Source organism: Humulus lupulus, chromosome 9 (genome assembly GCF_963169125.1).
Source record: "Humulus lupulus chromosome 9, drHumLupu1.1, whole genome shotgun sequence".
NCBI lineage: Eukaryota > Viridiplantae > Streptophyta > Magnoliopsida > Rosales > Cannabaceae > Humulus > Humulus lupulus.
In genome coordinates, this window is record NC_084801.1 from 107,091,253 (window position 1) to 107,109,629 (window position 18,377).

At 43.3% G+C, this 18,377-nt stretch overlaps 1 long non-coding RNA gene across 1 annotated transcript; it reads left to right on the plus strand.

The window, feature by feature from the left end:
• Positions 1–2,629: 2,629 nt before the first annotated feature.
• Positions 2,630–4,187, plus strand: LOC133802423 (uncharacterized). The gene is made up of 4 exons (XR_009877320.1): positions 2,630–2,762; positions 2,860–2,928; positions 3,493–3,560; positions 4,006–4,187. It is a non-coding gene; the product is annotated as an uncharacterized LOC133802423 (long non-coding RNA).
• Positions 4,188–18,377: the final 14,190 nt, after the last annotated feature.

Genomic DNA, 18,377 nt, shown 5'->3' on the forward strand with positions numbered 1-18,377 from the left:
GTTACAAAATTTTTGTTGTACACTAGGCCAACCCACCACCATTCTCGGGCCTTCTTCGAGTTCCGGAATGAAGAGAGGTCCACGGAGCCTAAGTGTTGACCCTCCTGGATAAGGCCTATCTGGCGGAGGTGAGCTTATGTGATGAAGAAGCTGAGCTCCATCGCCGTGTCCAGAAGACACTTCATCTTCTGGAGTCAGTCGTTGTAAGCCTCGACGAACAGAGTATGGCGAAAAGGACCTATCTAGAAAATATTTCTAAGTATGGATTGACTAGCATCGGAGAACTAAACTAGAGATGAGGTTTGAGACACTTGCCAACCCTTGAAAATTACAGGAGAAGGGCAGGGTTGGTTTGCGTGGGAAAACCACTTGTGAAGAAGAAGTGATCTTTGTAGTCCTGCATGTGGCTCTCATTGTGGCAGGGAGCCTTATACACTAGCCTCGGATAGGTGTACTTCATTAGGGTGTAATACCCATCGAACCTCTACTTCTGAGGACAAGCCCAAAAATTGTAGACGTACAGTATTTCGACCAGAGAGAGCATGGGCCAGTTTTTCCTCCTGTACAACACATACAATCCAGCGAGGACCCGATACCCCTTCAGGGGATAGCTGGAAGGGAGCTATGCCAACGTATTTAAAGAAGTCGACATAATACTGATCCAGGGGCAAGGCCACCCCTGCTTGGAGGTGCAAACGCTCAAGACTCTGAGGCTGTTCACACTCTAATGCTCCCTGTCTGAGTTCTAGGGTAGGCGCGCAAGGATTTCTCTATTGACACTGTAGTGAGAGAGGATTTTGTTCGGTGCCACTTGATGCCTCAGCTTGTTGGGAATATGGTCTTCCTTGAAGGCGTATGCTTCGTAATGTGTGTAACTATATATGGGACCCTTGTTTACCTCCGAGGAGGAGGTGCCACGTCGAATCGGCCTCTCCGCTGCCAGAAGCCCTTCTCTAACCACTAGTGCCCGGCTCTGCTCCGGGGCTAGCAACCTCTTCTCTTCCAAGATCCGTCCCACTTCTTGGGCCATGTTGATAATCTCTCGGTCGAAGTAATAAAAGTATTGCTGGTGAAGGTGGTGTAACTCCTCGGACATCTGAAATAAGCAAAACTAAGCAGTTAGCATCTTGACCAAAAGGAAGATATGCCAAAACACAAGAAACCCTAAGACAACTGCTCGGGAAATGGAGGAGAAATTGGAGCCTAATGGACTACGGTGTCCTTAGAACCAAAAATCAAGTACTGGAGGACACCATTGGAATTTATGAACTTCATCGGAATCTGGAAAATTTCCAGATTCCAGTTGAATGTCCAGAAATGCGAAAAAATGCAGTTAATCCCAAATGGGTCATTTTGGCTGATTTTCACACCAAAACGGACCTAAAAGGACCAGAGAGGTCTCTGACCTCTAAATCCTGGAAACCACAACAACCTAAGCATACAACTACATCCATTTGAAAACCCAAACAGAAAGGGGAGAGAAAGAGTGACTTACTCGAAATGAACCTCCAATAAGTGATGTAACACGTTCGAACTCGAAAGTATTTCACGTCGTTGATCCAGAAAAAGCTTGATTCTCTCCAATCGTCCAGGTCTCGGGAAGGGATATTCTTGTGAAATTTTCAAGTCATGAAGGAATAAGGAAGAAGGAAGTTAGGGAGCCCTGGTTTTTGAGAGTTTCAAATGCTAAAAGTGACTGGATTGGGGGAAAATTCGAGTTTCATACTCTAGAGCTAGGGGAAGCAACTCCTCCCTGATCGTTGATCACCCATGAGGTAGGCAACCGAGCATGATCCAATGGTCACAGATATCAAGGCACGAATCACGATCAAAACATTGGAAAAATATGCCTCATGGATAGGGTGAAAAGGACATCTCGGGTAAGGATTAGACGTCTTAGGCGTGAAATGGACTCTTCATTAATTGCATCGACTGATAGGCCCAACAATGGAGAGTCGGCATGTGACATTACATTTTTTGAAACATGATGCCTCGATGAGCCTAAACGTCACCCTCGCAGTATGTAACACCCTAAGTTGCTAATAAGGTTTAGGACCTTGATTAGCATGCCTGGAGGGCAATAAGTGGATTAATATGATGATATGTGAACTTAAATGAATATGTGATTATAATGCATGTTTAGGTGGTATAAATATGCATGTGGGCCCCATTTGCATGATAGGGGTAAATTGGTAATTTTAGCCCGTTGAGGGCATAAATGTGATAATTATATTATGTGATTTGTACCATGCGGATGTGGTGATATTAATGTGATGCACGTGCCGAGACGGTCCTAGAGAGCTAGATAACTCAAAAGTCACAAAGGGATTTTATACCCGGCTCAGGAGGAGCCAAGGGGTATCTTTGGGAATTATGTAAGTTAAGTTGAGAATTGGTGACAATGGTAACTGGTAATTTAGTAACTTGTGTAACTGTTAGTAACCACTGAGAATAACAGGTTTAGATGGAGAAATGGTAGAATTGTAATGGATAAGAAATGACAAAAGAGCCCTTGAGGTTTAGTCAAGAAAGGGATATTAAAGGAAGGGGTATAATGGTCAATTGGCTAAGGATAGATAAGTTTCAGCTGAAGGAGAAGGGAATACGTATTATACTTGGTTATATTTTAGCTTATGCTGAATTTGAAAGAAAGAGCTAGAAAGAAAGGGGAAAAAGAAGAAGGAAGCTGAATGTGAGCCCTAGGAGGAGAATTGAGAGATTTGAAGTAATCAAGATCAAGCTTAGGCCAAAATTGTTCTGAGGTAAGAACTATTCTTGTTTTACTGAGTTTTAAGCTTGATTTTAGAAGGTAGGAATGGAAATTTAAGGATAGCTATGGCTGGTTTTGTGAGAATTCAGCTTGTGGAATCATAAGGATTGGCTTGGAGCTGGAAGCAAGGGAGCTTAAGGTTGAGTTCTTCATTCAAGGTAAGGATTCTGTGCAATTATAAAGTTTATTTCTGTTATGAATTAGGGAATTTGAAGTGTGGTTTGGGTTTGGGTTTAAGCTTTTAACTTTCTGGTTTGATTTACTAAGGCATGAAACTCAAGAGTGGATTCTTGGGTGTGATTGAGTAATTGAGCTAGATTGTGATTTTTATAGGTTGTTGAATGGTCTATTTGGGGTTTTGAGTTGGTTTTGGGGATTAGGTATGAGTTTGGGATGATTTGGAGTGGTTTTGGCTCGGGGAAATGCAGGGGAAAAACCCAGATTTCTGGGTTCGCAAAGGAGCACCGCGGCGCAAGGCTAATTCTGGGCAGGGGAAGCTCTCTGACTTGCTGGGCGCCGCGGCCCTCTAGGGCAGCGCCGCGGTGCTAGGCCATTTTCAGAACATGGGATTTTGTAATTTTGAGCTTTTGCTCCGGGGGTTCGGGGGATGCCTTTGGTGTATTGTTTTAGGGATTTGGGGGTTCCGAGCGTATGGGATTGGCCCCGGAAAGTGGATTTTGATTGGTTAGCATTAAAGGGTGTTTTATATGTGTTGTGACTAGGTCTTTGGAGAGGCTCGGGTTATAGGACCGTGCTCGCGGCTTTGGGGCATCGGAAGCTCGGGATGCAGGTAAGAAAATTGTAGCACCCATAGAGCAGGGCTCGGGCCCATAGTTTTGTTGCAGGGCGCGGCCCTAGATTGTATTATTGCTAAGATGTAGCATTACATGAATGATTATATATTTGATTGTTATTTGAGAACGCTAAATGTGGAAATAGCTTAATGGACGACGAAGGGCCGAGAACGGCAGTGGGGCCGGGAACACCACTTAGCACATGGAGTGCTCGTGGCCAGGGTGAGACCCCAGTGGATACATGGGTTATCCATACGGTGTGGACCGAGATCCCAAGCTTTGGTAACGCTTCTGGGACGGCAAGGCCATATATGTGTTAAATTATATGGATTGACTGACTAGATTTGAGATATTTGTTGTAATGACTGTATATTATGCATATGTTATGTACTGTTTGAGTTTTCTTGCTGGGCTTCGGCTCACGGGTGCTCTGTGTTGCAGGTAAGGGCAAAGAGAAAGTCAACCAGCCATGAGTACGGAGAGCGTGGGGGCGGCGCGTACATGTTCGGTCTGCCCGACTGTCTTGGTTGGGGATATTTTTGAGAAATGGCTGTACAAACCCTAGTTTTGATGGTTAATTACTTATAAACTTGTTTTGAGTTGTAAATATTTTATAAACTGAATTATGGGATCCCGAATGTTAAACTCTTGAAATTTTAATGAAATAGAGTACTTTTTAAAGATTACAGCCTAGACTTTCACTTAATCGCACTTTTGTTTTAAAAACCTCGTTTAGTGAGTTGATTGCACATTTTAACCTCACTTAGTAACGACTCTAAGGTAGTAGGGCGTTACACAGTACGTCCTTTGAAATTACTCCTCTCAGTCTAAGTCTCCATTGTCTGAGGACAAGTGAAGACTTGAGGGGCAAATGTTGTCTGTGTTTTCACCAATTGACACGTGGTAGTCATTAGAGAAGTAATTAAGCTCCACAGGATTTTGATAAAGCCTAGAGCCCACCTAGAGTTTCTCGAAAGGTAAGTCTTTCCCAATATGTTGTGATCTGCCTCTAGAGAGCTATGTCTTCAAGTGTGATACGTCCCGAGGACCATTGTCATAGTCCTCTTGATGTCAATTTCATCTAGCCCTCACACCCCATAAATATACAATTATTATATGGGACACTCCTCTTTTTCTTCTTTCTCCACACCCTCTTTTAATTAATTAACTAGGAAATATAGCCGCAATTCGCACAGTTTTCTAATAACCAAAAGGGATATTTGCAGTAAAAGTACCCAAATTACTAAGTTTGTAGCACTTAAGTACCCATGTTATTTTTTTGCCGGTGAAAGTACCTTTCGTCCATGTTTTGTTGCAACTGTCAGTTCCAACCGTTAAGTATCTTTGTGACATGTTGGTGAAAGTACCACATTAAATGAATATTTGTGGTGAAAGTACCTAATTTAATAGATATGTGCGACAAAAGTACCTAAGTTATGAGATATTTACGGCAAAAGTACCAATGTTATAAGCAAATTTTACATCACGTGGACTTAGCAGCAAAATAAACAACTGCAACAAAATATGGACAGAAGGTACTTTCGCTGATAAAAAAATAACTTGGGTACTGAAGTGTTACAAATGTAATACTTTTGGTACTTTCGCCGCAAATATCTCTTTTTGTTATTACAAAACTGCGCGAACTGCGACTATATTTCCTAGTTAATTAATTAGAGGGCGTGGAGAAAAAAAAGGAGTCCCATATAATAATTGTATATTTATGGGATATATTCTTCTTACTTTTATTGTTTTTAACAAAAAAAAATTATACTTTGAAAATAAAACTTTAAAAATTTAAGTTTAAAATAAACCTAATATATATTCAAGACATACTTAATATATATTTTTTTTTTTAAAAAGTCATAACATAAATAATATTAAAAATAAGAAAATATAACTTACAATTTATTTATTATTTTTTTACTATTATTCTTGATAAATTCGTAATGAGAAATGACATTCTTTACTATCAATCAAGTTTCTATATATAAATCATTTATTTTATGTTGTAGCCATATCATAATTTCCTCACTTTATCTTGCATTCTGAAATTAATTTTCCTCTCAAATAGAAGTTCATACTCATATATATGTATTTATATAGTATATATTTTTATATTTTATAAATGTAAGTGAAACGTAAATTGTTGTTTTTTAATAGATCTAAATTTTTTATTGTTTTTTTAACACCGCTAGTTTTAAGTTGAAAAATAAATAAAAAATAATAAAATCATCTAAATAAATTAAAAATAATAATAATAATAAATAAGTCATAATAATTTATTACCACATATTTTAAAATTTCATATGAAAGTATTTAAATTAGTCTATCAATTTTGTTTCCAAAACTAAAATTTTATGTGCTTAAACTTTTTTCTTTATTTTATTAATTATTTATTTTGTTATTTAACATATTTTGTTATTCCAAACTATATGTAATAGTGAAATAAGACATAAATATACATATTTTCTTATTTTTTTGTTTAATTTTTTTTAAATGAGATATTACTTATTTTAATTTTCTAACCATTAATTAAATAATATATATTTATATATAACTTTTTGTTGACTTTAAAATTTTTTAAAATTAATAATTAAAATTTAATCAAATATTTTTTTGTTAAATTCATAGTTTTAATTTAGATTTTTTTTTAATATTTTATTATATTGGAATTCATGAGTATATTTTCTAAAATAAAATTAATAAAAAATCATTTAAATTTAAAAGTAAAATGCATCGTATCTATATATATAAAAAATGTGTATCTAATGAATTCTACTTTAATAATTTTATATTTTAAAACAAATTATCTTTTTTTTTTTAATCATAGACAATATTTTAGTTTATTTTTTTAAAATATGTTTATTTAAATTTTATATGACAATTAAAAAACATAGTGAAAATAAATTATTACATTTCTAAATAAAATTAAGTAAACGTACATTGTATGTTATTTTTACCTAGTATAAATATAAATATATATATATATAAACACTGGCCGAACGAGAGTTGCCTCCATAATTTTTTTTTTAAAATTTTAAGATAGTTTTTTTTAGGGTTTATATATTTTTGGATTTTGTCTTTTGTTTTATTACCTGTTTGGACCCTGTATTTTGACAAATTATTTTTTGGATCCTGTGTTTTATCAAATGGTTCAAATAGACTCTTAAACTCTATTTTGTTCAAAGCTTTTTTTAACTAAAATCACAAATAATTCACCAAACCAACAATTCAGAACCAAAAAATATTTATTCTGCCTAATAATTATTGTTGACCCAGATTTTGGTCAACTGACACAGAGTCGGAATATGCTTGATGTGAATGAATATGTTGAGAAGAATCCAATGACAAAAAGTAATAAGAACACGATATTTTATAGTGGTTCGACCCCAGGATTTGGTAATGACCTACGTCCACTTAGACTGTTATTGATATAAGAATCAAAGGAGTGATCAAAGAACAAGGGTTCAATGAGTTTCACTAACCTCTGAAGAACAATACAATATTCCAAGGAGAATTACTCTAATTTTCAATAATTCCAAAGCTCAAAGTCCCTTCCTTGAGCTCTCTTTTTCTATTTATAGGCTCAAGGGGGATTACATAAGATCGTTACAGATATTCTCTCCTGAATAATCGGATACTCAGGAGATTGTGCGAGTTAAATTCGGGATTTACAAAGATCTTCACAGTAACGTTACATTGCATGCGGAACCATCGACAAAACTGGTCGCAGGTAAGACTGGGCTGCTTACTGCTTCTAATACGTCTTCTGGTCGATGCACTAGCAGAGTTCCTCCAGATGTCAGCCACGTGTCCAGGGATCAGTTGCCACATCATCAATGCCAATTTTTTGGATAACATTTGCCCCCCAAGTTTATTTATTACGAGCAATAAATAAACTTTTGAGCGAACGACCCTTCGGTAACCCCGCCTTATGTGTCAAAACCCTTCGTGTGTTCTTGGAAAAAGCAACCTACTCCTGTCTAATCATGACCTTTCGGTTCCCCAGTAATAATTCGGCGGCCATTCCTCTTCCCCATATTTCGAAAAAAGGAAACTGATGATTACACCTTTTTAATGCCACAGACAAACTTATATAATATCTTCGAAATCTTCCTTTTCTTTTTACGCACGCCACTACTCTTTCCAGAAACCCTAAAACCAGAGCTCTCGTCTTCTCCCAGAAACTGTCCTTCTGCACCTTCCAAGTTCATCTTGAAAGCACCTCGACTTCCGAAGACTCTCTACCCTTCTCAACGATCTTTTTTCTGGTAAGTCTTCGAATTTTTATGTTTTGTATTTTCGCAATGCATGCTTCTGTATGTCGACTGTTTGAGTTCATCTGTTTCTGGTTTGAGATGCTTGTGGGTAAAAAGATTTACGAGTTAGTTTGATAGTTAGGATCGTACTTTTAGGACGTAAAATCGAAGTAAAAATTCGATCTTTAGGCTAGTTGGAAAATAGGTTTTTCCCGCCCTAAGGGGAGTTGAAAAAGCTTTTTTGAAAAACTTTTTACTTTCACCCTTTGATCCGTTTTCAAACTGTTCGTGTGGAAAAATTTAGCTTTTTGTTAGAATGTTGTTGTATAAAAGCTTGGCATTTATACTCGACCAACGTTATTCTAAAAAGCCTTTAAAAATTCTCTATCCTCTCCTCCCCATTCTTCTGTTTGCAGACATTGATGCCAGATTTGTGGGGAGGTGAACGGCCCATCGACGACGATCTTCTCGCCCAGCTGCTCGAAGGCGAAGAACAACCGGCCGCCCGAATCCACGAGATTCCTTTTTCTTGATCCTCATCCAGACCTCGTCCTTCTCCTCCTCAAATGGCTCGTTCCAAATCCGTAGGCAAGAAAAGACCTGACTCCGACGATAATCCAAACCTTCCTGCTCAGCCTGATTCGCAGGCTAGGGTTCCCTCGACCAGCGGTCGAAACAATCCTGTTCCTGACCCTAATATCCAAATTAGAGCCCGCCCTCGCCATCAGAATCTGCCTGATGTCGAGTGGTATATTTCCCCGACCAGCGTAGTGACCCTTCGGATGGTTGCTAACTATTTCAGGAAGTATCCCCTCACAGGGGTTTCCATCAAAATTCCTGCCGCAAACCAAAGGGCTAACCTCCCCGGAGGTATATACAGCGCCTGGTCTCGGTATCACATAGAGGCGGGGGCTTTCCTCCCTCTACATCCTTTTTACCAGGGGGTGGCTAATTATTTCGATGTCGCCCCCTTCCAAATTACTCCAAACGGATATAGAATGCTGGCCGCACTCTATATCCTGTACAAACTTAAAAAATGGCCAGAACCTACTCCCCACGAGGTCAATTATCTTTTCGACCTTAAATCCAACCCGCAACAATATGGGACAGGTTTCTTCCACTTCTGTCACCAGGAGACAAACCGGACGTTCCTGAGTGACACTACGCACATTTCTAACGTGGGGCAGTACAGTAAGGAGTACTTCCTTACTCTAGACATAACCAGCAACAACCTGGCCTTCACTCGAGGAGGTAAGTACCGTCTTTGACTGGTCGATACTTTTAATCAAGGAGTTTCCTTTCATTTTTCTCAAACTGTACTTTGTCTTTCAGGCCCATGGTTACGTCCGACCCCAACACCAGACATGGCGTTGAGGTCCAATAGACTGGCCAGGATGACAGACGCAGAAAAAAGCGTCAAGTCCCTGGTTACTGATGAAAACCTGAGGTTGTCTGGCCTCCTGGCTCCTCGCCATGAAACAAGAGGGTCCGTGGTAGCTGATGCCATTGCCGAGGGGGTTCCCGAGCAGCAACCTCCTGCGTCCCCTCCTCAAAGGAGGCCGACGGGGGTTACAATCAGGGAGCCCACGGGCAATCCTTCCGCAGAAAGGCCTTCTGCTCCCCAAGGCAAGGGGAAACAAAAGGCCAAAGAGCCAGTTGTGGACCTGGGGGAATCCTCTGATGAAAATGGTAAAGTTATTTTGCTTTTAAATAGCTTGCCAATTCCTTGTCATTTGTTTGACGGGGAGGACAACTTTACATATACTCCAAATCTAGGGCCAGACTTCTTCATGCCAGATAGTGAGTGTGTGACTAATAGATTCAATAGTATAGCGACCAGTAGTTCTAGCTCGGGTACTAACTTTGTGACCTTCTTTTCCGTTTTGATAAAGAGTCTTCATCTGCTTTTATCTTTACCCTTTGCACGTTTTTACTTGTGTGCAGATATGGCCACTCCCAACGTCTTCGACTTATACTAGGCTGAGGAGGAAGAGGAAGTTCCTCAGCTTCGGCGAAAGTCGTCACGGAGACACCACGGCGAGACGAGCCAAGGGCCTGCCAAAAAGAGTCGAACAGAAGACCCTCCTAGGGGCGTGCCAACTGGGCAAACTTCTGCTCATCCTCCGGCCCCTGCTGAGAAGGAGACTCCCCCTGCTCCAATGAACCCTCCTCCGGCTGCGCCCAGCAGGGAACAAGACAAGCGGGAAGAAACTCTTGGGGCCAGACTCTCGAGCCGTGCCGTACGAGCAGCCAAAGACTGTATTGCGCACATCGAGAAAAACGACCGCGTCAAGGATGCAATAGTTGAGGCAGAGAGTATGACGGTCGACCTAATTCTGAACAGGACCCTGAATGAAATAGCCAGCGTAAGTACTTCTTTATCTTTTCGGCCTTAGTCTTTTAGTCTTTGCCACAGGTTCTAACTTTATCCTCTGTCCTCAGGCTTTGCTGTCTGCCACTACTGCTCGTACCCGCACCCAAGCCACCATTGAACAGACTCGGGCAAAGGCTATCGAGAGGCACCAGGTGAAGGCAGCCGAGGAACTTTCGGCTGCAGAGGCCAGGCACGCAAAGGAGTTGGAGGCGCTGGCTCAGCAGAGGGATGCCGCGGTGACAAAGCTATCAGAGGCTGAAGCTACGAAGGCAGCTATAATAAAGCAAAGGGAGGAGTATCAAGATGCCAGCCGCACCCAGTATCGCGAAGTCAAGAGATTGGAAGAGGAGCATAAGTCCATAGACGAGGTCATTGCTACTCTTGAGGGCAAAGTAAAGCAACTGGAGCTTGACAACTCCAAGAATCTGGAAAGATATAAGAGGACGACGCTCCGGTGTTTTTACAATTTCTGGAAACACAATTAGGGTGCCGACTTCAGCTATCTTTCAGAAGATGTCAGGATTGCTGAGCTGGCTCGTTGCACTGCCCAACTGGCTGAAGAGGAGGCAAGAGCCAGGGTCCCTGCTTCCCCAAGCATTGCTGGCGTAGAGGAAGAAGGAGTTGCTGAGGATGCTGCCAACCAGAATGCTGATAAAGACCCTCCTGCTCCCAATGCCTCTTGAGCTTTTTTTAATATTTTTTCTTTCTTTTGTTTATACGACCCACGGGTCATGATGTAAAGACAATTCCTTTTTTGAATTTGTTGCATGGGCAGCAAACCTTTTCTTTTATTTGAACAGTTACATCCAAGAAGTGATGCTTGCGGTGTAAAAGATTACATCATGATGCTATAACATTTTCATTTATTATAACATTTGTCCGTATGACCGAATTTAGCATAGTACTTTGGCTTGATTTAACAAAATATAAATTTTGAAAAATACTCTAAGTACCTTAGCATGCTTTCACTCATTTTGTTCATGTGTTTACATACCTCATGGTACGCTTTGCTATCGATGTGCCTTATATGCCCCCCAAGTGATCGAGGAGCTTTTAGGTCCTTGGTCACTTGCCTTGACCACGACCTGTTCGAACATTTCTGCTCGAGAGAAAAAGTAATACTTGTAATACAGCAAAACAACACATGTAATGAACAAATACTTGTAAATATAAATTCACAAAGGTTGGCAAGAATGACTGGCTGCGCACAGTCCCTTATAATCTCATATTAAAAATGGACTAAACATGTCTTTACGAGTGATTCTAAGATAGAATCTTACATATACGAGCGATTAGCCATACAGCGTGGCTAACCCTCTTTGCAAAACTTGTAAAAAGTAAAATTAATACAAGCCAGTCCTTTAAAAAGGATTGTTCACTGATAGTACTTGCGCAGGTGTTCTCCATTCCAATAACGTGGAACAAGATCCCCGTTTAAGCGTGCAAGTTTGTAGGTGCCCGGATGAAGGACTTCTTCAATCTGGTAAGGTCCTTCCCAATTAGGTCCGAGTACTCCAGCAGTGGGGTCGCGGGTGTTTAAGAAAACTCGTCGTAGCACCAAATCTCCGACGTTGAATTTTCTTTCTTTAACTTTGGAGTTAAAGTACCGGGCGACTTTTTGCTGATACGCAGCAACTCGGAGTTGGGCTTTCTCCCGTATCTCGTCAATCGAGTCTAGGGACTCCATCATCAGTTGGCTGTTCTGGTCTTGGTCGTATGTTAATCGTCGATGTGAGGGGGGATCTAATTCGACAGGCAACATCGCCTCATATCCGTAGGCTAAGGAAAATGGGGTATGTCCTGTCGCTGTTCGGTGAGACGTTCTATACGACCAGAGGACTTCAGGTAGCTGCTCTGGCCACGCTCCCTTAGCTTCTTCAAGTCTCTTCTTTAGGGTATCTTTAAGAGTTTATTCACGACTTCGACCTACCCATTCGCTTGGGGGTGTGCAACTGAAGAAAAGCTTTTGATAACTCCATGTCTTTCGCAGAAATCGGTGAATAAGTCGCTGTCAAATTGGGTTCCGTTATCTGAAACTATCTTTCTAGGCAAGCCATATCAACAGACAATGTTCTTGATAACAAAGTCAAGAACTTTCTTGGTCGTGATGGTAGCGAGCGGTTCAGCTTCGGCCCATTTGGTGAAGTAATCGACTGCTACGACTGCGTACTTTACTCCGCCTTTCCCTGTAGGTAGGGATCCAATCAAATCTATCCCCCATACTACAAAAGGCCACGGACTTTGCATCTGTTTTAATTCGTTCGGAGCTGTTCGTGGAATCTTGGAGAACCTTTGACATTTATCGCATCTTTGTACAAACTCCATCGAATCCTCATTCATAGTTGGCCAGAAGTAGCCTTGCCTTAGAATTTTCTTCGCCAAACTCTGCCCCCCAGCGTGATCCCCACAGAAGCCTTCATGCACCTCTTTCATGAGTTCCTTAGCTTTTTCTAGTGTAACGCATCTGAGTAGTGGCAAGGAATATCCTCTTCGGTACATAACACCATCGACCAGTATGTACCTAGCAGCTCGCCTTTGTAGAGTTCTGGCTTTGTTTCTATCCGGTGGTAGCGTACCGTTTGTCAGATACTCCAAATAAGGTGCCCTCCATGTATCCTCCATTCGAATCTCCATACTGGATTCGACCGCTTGTATGCTTGGCTTACTCAGTCTTTCCACTGGCACAATGTTCAAAGTGTCAGCATCCTTCGCGCTCGCGAGTTTGGCTAAGGCATCTGCGTTTGAATTCTGATCCCGCGGAATTTGCTGAAGGGTGTACTCCATGAATTGGGCTAGCAAGTCTTTTGTTTTATTCAAGTAAGCCACCATTTTTTAAGCCTCGCGCTTGATATTCTCCTAGAACTTGATTCACCACCAGTTGTGAATCACTGTAAATATCAAGCGTCTTTATGCTCATGTCTTTCTCCATCCTCAATCCAGCGAGGAGTGCTTCGTATTCGGCTTCATTATTTGATGCGGTGAAGTCGAACCTAATAGCGCAGTGAAATCGATGCCCTTCTGGCGTTATCAATATCACTCCTGCTCCTGCGTGGGATTCGTTAGACGACCCATCCGTGAATAATTTCCACGAAGGGGCTTTCTCTTGAGGCTCAGGCGCACTAGGCTGTTTGCACTGCTCGCTGTCTGGGAGTTCGGTGAACTCCGCAATAAGGTCGGCCAAGACTTGTCCCTTGACTGCTGCTCACGGTGAATAAGTTATATCGAACTGCCCCAGTTCGACTGCCCATTTTAATAATCGTCCAGCCGCTTCTGGTTTTTGGAGGACTTGTCGAAGGGGCTGGTCAGTTAGAACTGTAATAGGATGGGCTTGAAAGTAGGGGCGTAAATTTCTAGAGGCCAGAATTAGGCAATATGCTAACCTCTTGATTGGTGGATATCTCAATTCTGCCCCGATCAGTCTCTTACTGACATAATAGACTGCCTTTTGTACGCCTTTTTCCTCTCGCACTAGTACCGCGCTAGCAACAACTTCAGTAATCGCCAGGTAAATAAGCAAAGTTTCTCCTTCGATCGGCTTTGATAAGATGGGAGGTTGTGCCATATGGGCTTTCAAGGCTTGGAATGCTTGCTCGCAGTCTCCTGTCCATTCAAACTTCTTATTTCCCCTAAGTAGATTAAAAAAAGGAACGCACTTGTCTGTTGATTTCAAAATAAATCTACTTAGGGCTGCGATTCTCCCGGTTAAACTTTGTACATCTTTGATCCTTTCTGGCGACTTCATATCGATCAGGGCTTTTATCTTGTCGGGGTTGGCCTCGATTCCTCTTGAATTTACAATAAACCCCAAAAACTTCCCTGATCCAACTCCGAAGGAACATTTAAGGGGATTTAACTTCATTTGGTATTTGTTCAATACATCAAATCACTTTTGTAAATCCCTTACATGTCCTTCTCCTTTTTTAGACTTTACCAGCATGTCGTCCACATATACCTCCATGTTTACTCCGATCAGCTCCTTAAACATGTGGTTGACTAGCCGTTGGTAAGTCGCACCTGCGTTTTTCAGTCCGAAGGGCATTACTTTGTAACAGTATAAACCCGTATCGGTCCGAAAGCTGGTGTGATCCTCGTCGGGGGGATGCATGCTAATCTGGTTGTAGCCCGAATACACATCCATGAACGAGAGGATCTCGTGCCCTGCAGTTGCATCGACCAGCTGGTCGATTCTTAGGAGTGGGAAGCAGTCCTTTGGGCAGGCTTTATTGAGGTCTGTAAAATCCACGCAGGTTCGCCATTTGCCGTTTGGCTTGGGAACCAGCACTGGATTGGAGACCCATGATGGATAAAACGCCACCCAGATGAACCCATTCTCCTTTAACCTTTCAACTTCTTCTTTTAAGGCTCTCGATCTATCCTTATCGAGCAGCCTTCTCTTCTGTTGCACGGGTGAAAAGGTCTTGTCTATATTCAGGACATGGCTGATGACTGCAGGATCTATCCCAGCCATGTCTTTATGCGACCAGGCGAAAACCTCCTGGTTCTTTCGCAAAAATTCCACCAGTGCGTGCTTCGTGGTAGGCTCTAAGTTTTTCCCAACCTTCACGACTCTGGTCGGGTCTTTTTCGTCGAGTTGGACCTCCTCAAGGTCCTCGACGGGTCCAACGTTTTCTTCAAAATCCCCAAAGCGAGGATCCAAGTCTCTATCCTCACTTTGGGCAACACCTTATTTGGTGACTTTCATCACCGGATTGGGCTTGTGTATCAACTGTCATCTGCAACCTATCGGAGGTAGTGCTCTTCGGCGTTCCATTCTTCGCCTTTGTGATTGAGGCGTTGTAGCACTCCCTGGCTTCTCTCTGGTTCCCCAACATGCGTCCTACCCTCGCGTCTGTTGGGAACTTCATGGCCAAGTGCCACATAGAGATGACGGCCCGTAGATCAACCAGTATAGGCCTTCCAATGACGGAATTGTACGCTGAAGGACAATCGACCACTACAAAAGTGGCGAGTAATGTCCTTGTTGCAGGCGTTGTACCCGTCGTCACTGGTAGTTTGATCAATCCGGTGGGGGCGAGTCCTTCTCCAGAGAAGCTGTATATCGTTTGGTTGCAGGGCTCCAAGTGCTTAACGGACAATTTCATGCGTTCCAGTGTAGACTTATACAGGATATTGATTGAACTTCCTGTATCGACCAGCACTCTCTTCACCATCATGTTGGCCATCTGGATGTCCACAACCAGCGGATCGGAATGCGGGAAACGGACATGTTGGGCATCGCCGTCAGAGAAGGTTATTTCACCTTCCTCTGCCCAAGCCTTTTTTGGTGCATGGTCCTCCACAGTCATCATCTCGATGTCCTGGTCGTGGCGCAGAGTCCGAGCATATCGTTCCCTGGCCTTTCCGCTATTTCCCGCGAGGTGCGGGCCTCCACAGATGGTTAAGAGTGTGCCAGTCACGGGGGCAGGCTGTAAGGGTGGCGAGCGTTGGCGCGTGGGCGCCTGCTTGTTGCTACCCGGAGCTTCTCGTTGGGAATTTCCCGAGGCCCGTACGTATCTTCTCAAGTGTCCTTGTCTAATAAGGAACTCGATTTCGTCTTTCAACTGGTTGCATTCATTGGTGTCATGTCCGTAGTCGTTATGATAACGACAGAACTTGGTAGTGTCTCTCTTCGAAATATCCTTTCGGGTGGGGCCAGGTTTTTTGTAAGGCACACTAGAATTTGTGACCTGATAAATCTCTCCCCGTGACTCAACGAGGGCAGTGTAGTTAGTGAACCGAGGTTCATAACGATTACCCTTGGCTCGTTTATTGTCGGAGGTGGAAGGCTCGTTATACAGCCATTTTCCACCATTCTTGCCATTGCCATTGCCGTTCCCGTTGCCTTTGCCGTTGCCATTAGGTTTGGAACCATTGGCGGCTTTGGCGGGTTCGAAAGCCTTCTTATCCTTGCTTGAGGGTTTTCCATCGTTGGCAATGGCTTCTTCGAGCTTGATGTAGCGATCAGCCCGGTCCAAAAATTCCTGGGTAGTTCTCACTCATTCCTTTCGGAGACTTTTCCAGAGGGGAGAACGACGTTTAACCCCTGCGGTTATGGCCATCATTTTGCCTTCGTCCCCCACTGTTTTTGCTCCAGCCGCCGCTCGTATAAAGCGCTGGATGTAGTCCTTCACTGATTCTCCATCCTGCTGGCGAATTTCAACCAGCTGGTTTGCTTCGGTCGGATGCACTCGTCCTGCATAGAACTGTCCGTAAAACTCCCTTACGAACATTTCCCAGGAAACTATCCTTGCGGGAGGGAACTTAAAAAACCATTCCTGCGCAGCTTCAGAAAGTGTTGCAGGGAAGATCCTGCACCGAGCGTCTTCGGACACTTTCTGAATGTCCATTTGTATCTCAAATTTATTGACATGAGATACTGGGTCTCCGTACCCGTCAAAATTTGGAAGTGTAGGCATTTTGAACTTGCTTGGAGTTTCTGCATTAGCTATCCTCTGGACAAAAGGAGTGCATTTCCTCCTATCGTGGTCGATATACGACGTCCTTCCCCCGACCAGCTGCTGCACTGCTTGGTTGAGGGCATCTATTTGGGCATGTACAGTGGCAGGAATCGATGTGGCCTCTGTTGCTGGGGGGACGTTCTCGCCATGCCGCTCGCGGCGATCGTTGAGTACGTCACGCAAATCTTCATCTCTTCTCCGCTGCTCGCTACCCCCGAGCCAGTTGAAGACATTATTTTGCTTGGGCTGCCCCCCAGCGTCCCGTCTATTGGGCTGGTCATCTTGAGGTACCTAGCTCCTGCCTTTACCTCTTTCTTCATTCCTTCGCCCAGCGTTTCCCTTGCATGAGTCGGCCTCATTATATCCATGGCCATCTCTGAACCTTGATTGGCTATGGTGGGATTGACTGTTCCCTCGATTTTCGTCCCTGGCTGAAACGTCCCGAACGTTAGAGGGCGGCCTGCGCTGGTCGTGGCGTCCCCGTGCATTATCATGTCGTGGGGGACCCCGGACCGCAGAGCCTAACTCTGAGTCCCTCCTGTTACCAGGGGGATACTAACCTCTGTTCGGTAGGTTTGGCTCATTGCCCCTACGGCGTCTAGGACTACAAGGCTGATGCTCGGCCCTATTCTGCCTCTGTTGCGGGGGATTGCCGAGACCAGCTTGGGATGGTGGCTGTGCCTCAGGGTCCAGCGGGACATCGTCATGGGGCACCTGAGGCTGCTCGGGCCTTTCCGAACTCGAAGGCTGGATCGGTGGGCTGGGATTAGGACCCCTATGGGGTGGCCCATTGACAGGTTGGTCAGGCTGCGAAACAGGTGCGGCCTGATTCCTTGCCAGTTGCAAGGCCGCCTCAAAGGCTGCTATGGCTTCGCTCTGGCGGCGGTCCATCTCCGCCTGCCTTTCGCTTAATTCCACGCGCTGCTGTTCAATCTCCTGCTGCTGCCGCACCACAACTTCGGCAGCAGTCTCTTGACTGGCTTTCAGACTAGCCAGCTCCTCCTGCAACGCCCCCAGGGTACTCTTCAGCGTTGCATCATCCATCTCTTCCTCTTCAAAGTCCAGATGTGGCTCATCCTCCGCCACGCTCGCAGGGGGAGGAGGAGGTGGGTTTGATGGCGCAGCAGCGGCTGCCTGTCCAGCTTTCCTTCCAGTTTTCGCCATTAGTTTTCTCAGCAATGATAAATCAAGCTCTCAATGAAAGCACCAGAATGTTGACCCAGATTTTGGTCAACTGACACGGAGTCGGAATATGCTTGATGTGAATGAATATGTTGAGAAGAATCCAATGACAAAAAATAATAAGAACACGATATTTTATAGTGGTTCGGCCCCAGGATTTGGTAATGACCTACGTCCACTTAGACTGTTATTGATATAAGAATCAAAGGAGTGATCAAAGAACAAGGGTTCAATGAGTTTCACTAACCTCTGAAGAACAATACAATATTCCAAGGAGAATTATTTACTCTAATCTTCAATAATTCCAAAGCCCAAAGTCCCTTCCTTGAGCTCTCTTTTTCTATTTATAGGCTCAAGGGGGATTACATAAGATCGTTATAGATATTTTCTCCTGAATAATCGGATACTCAGGAGATTGTGCGAGTTAAATTCGGGATTTACAAAGATCTTCACAGTAATGTTACATTGCATGCGGAACCATCGACCAGACTGGTCACAGGTAAGACTGGGCTGCTTACTACTTCTAATACGTCTTCTGGT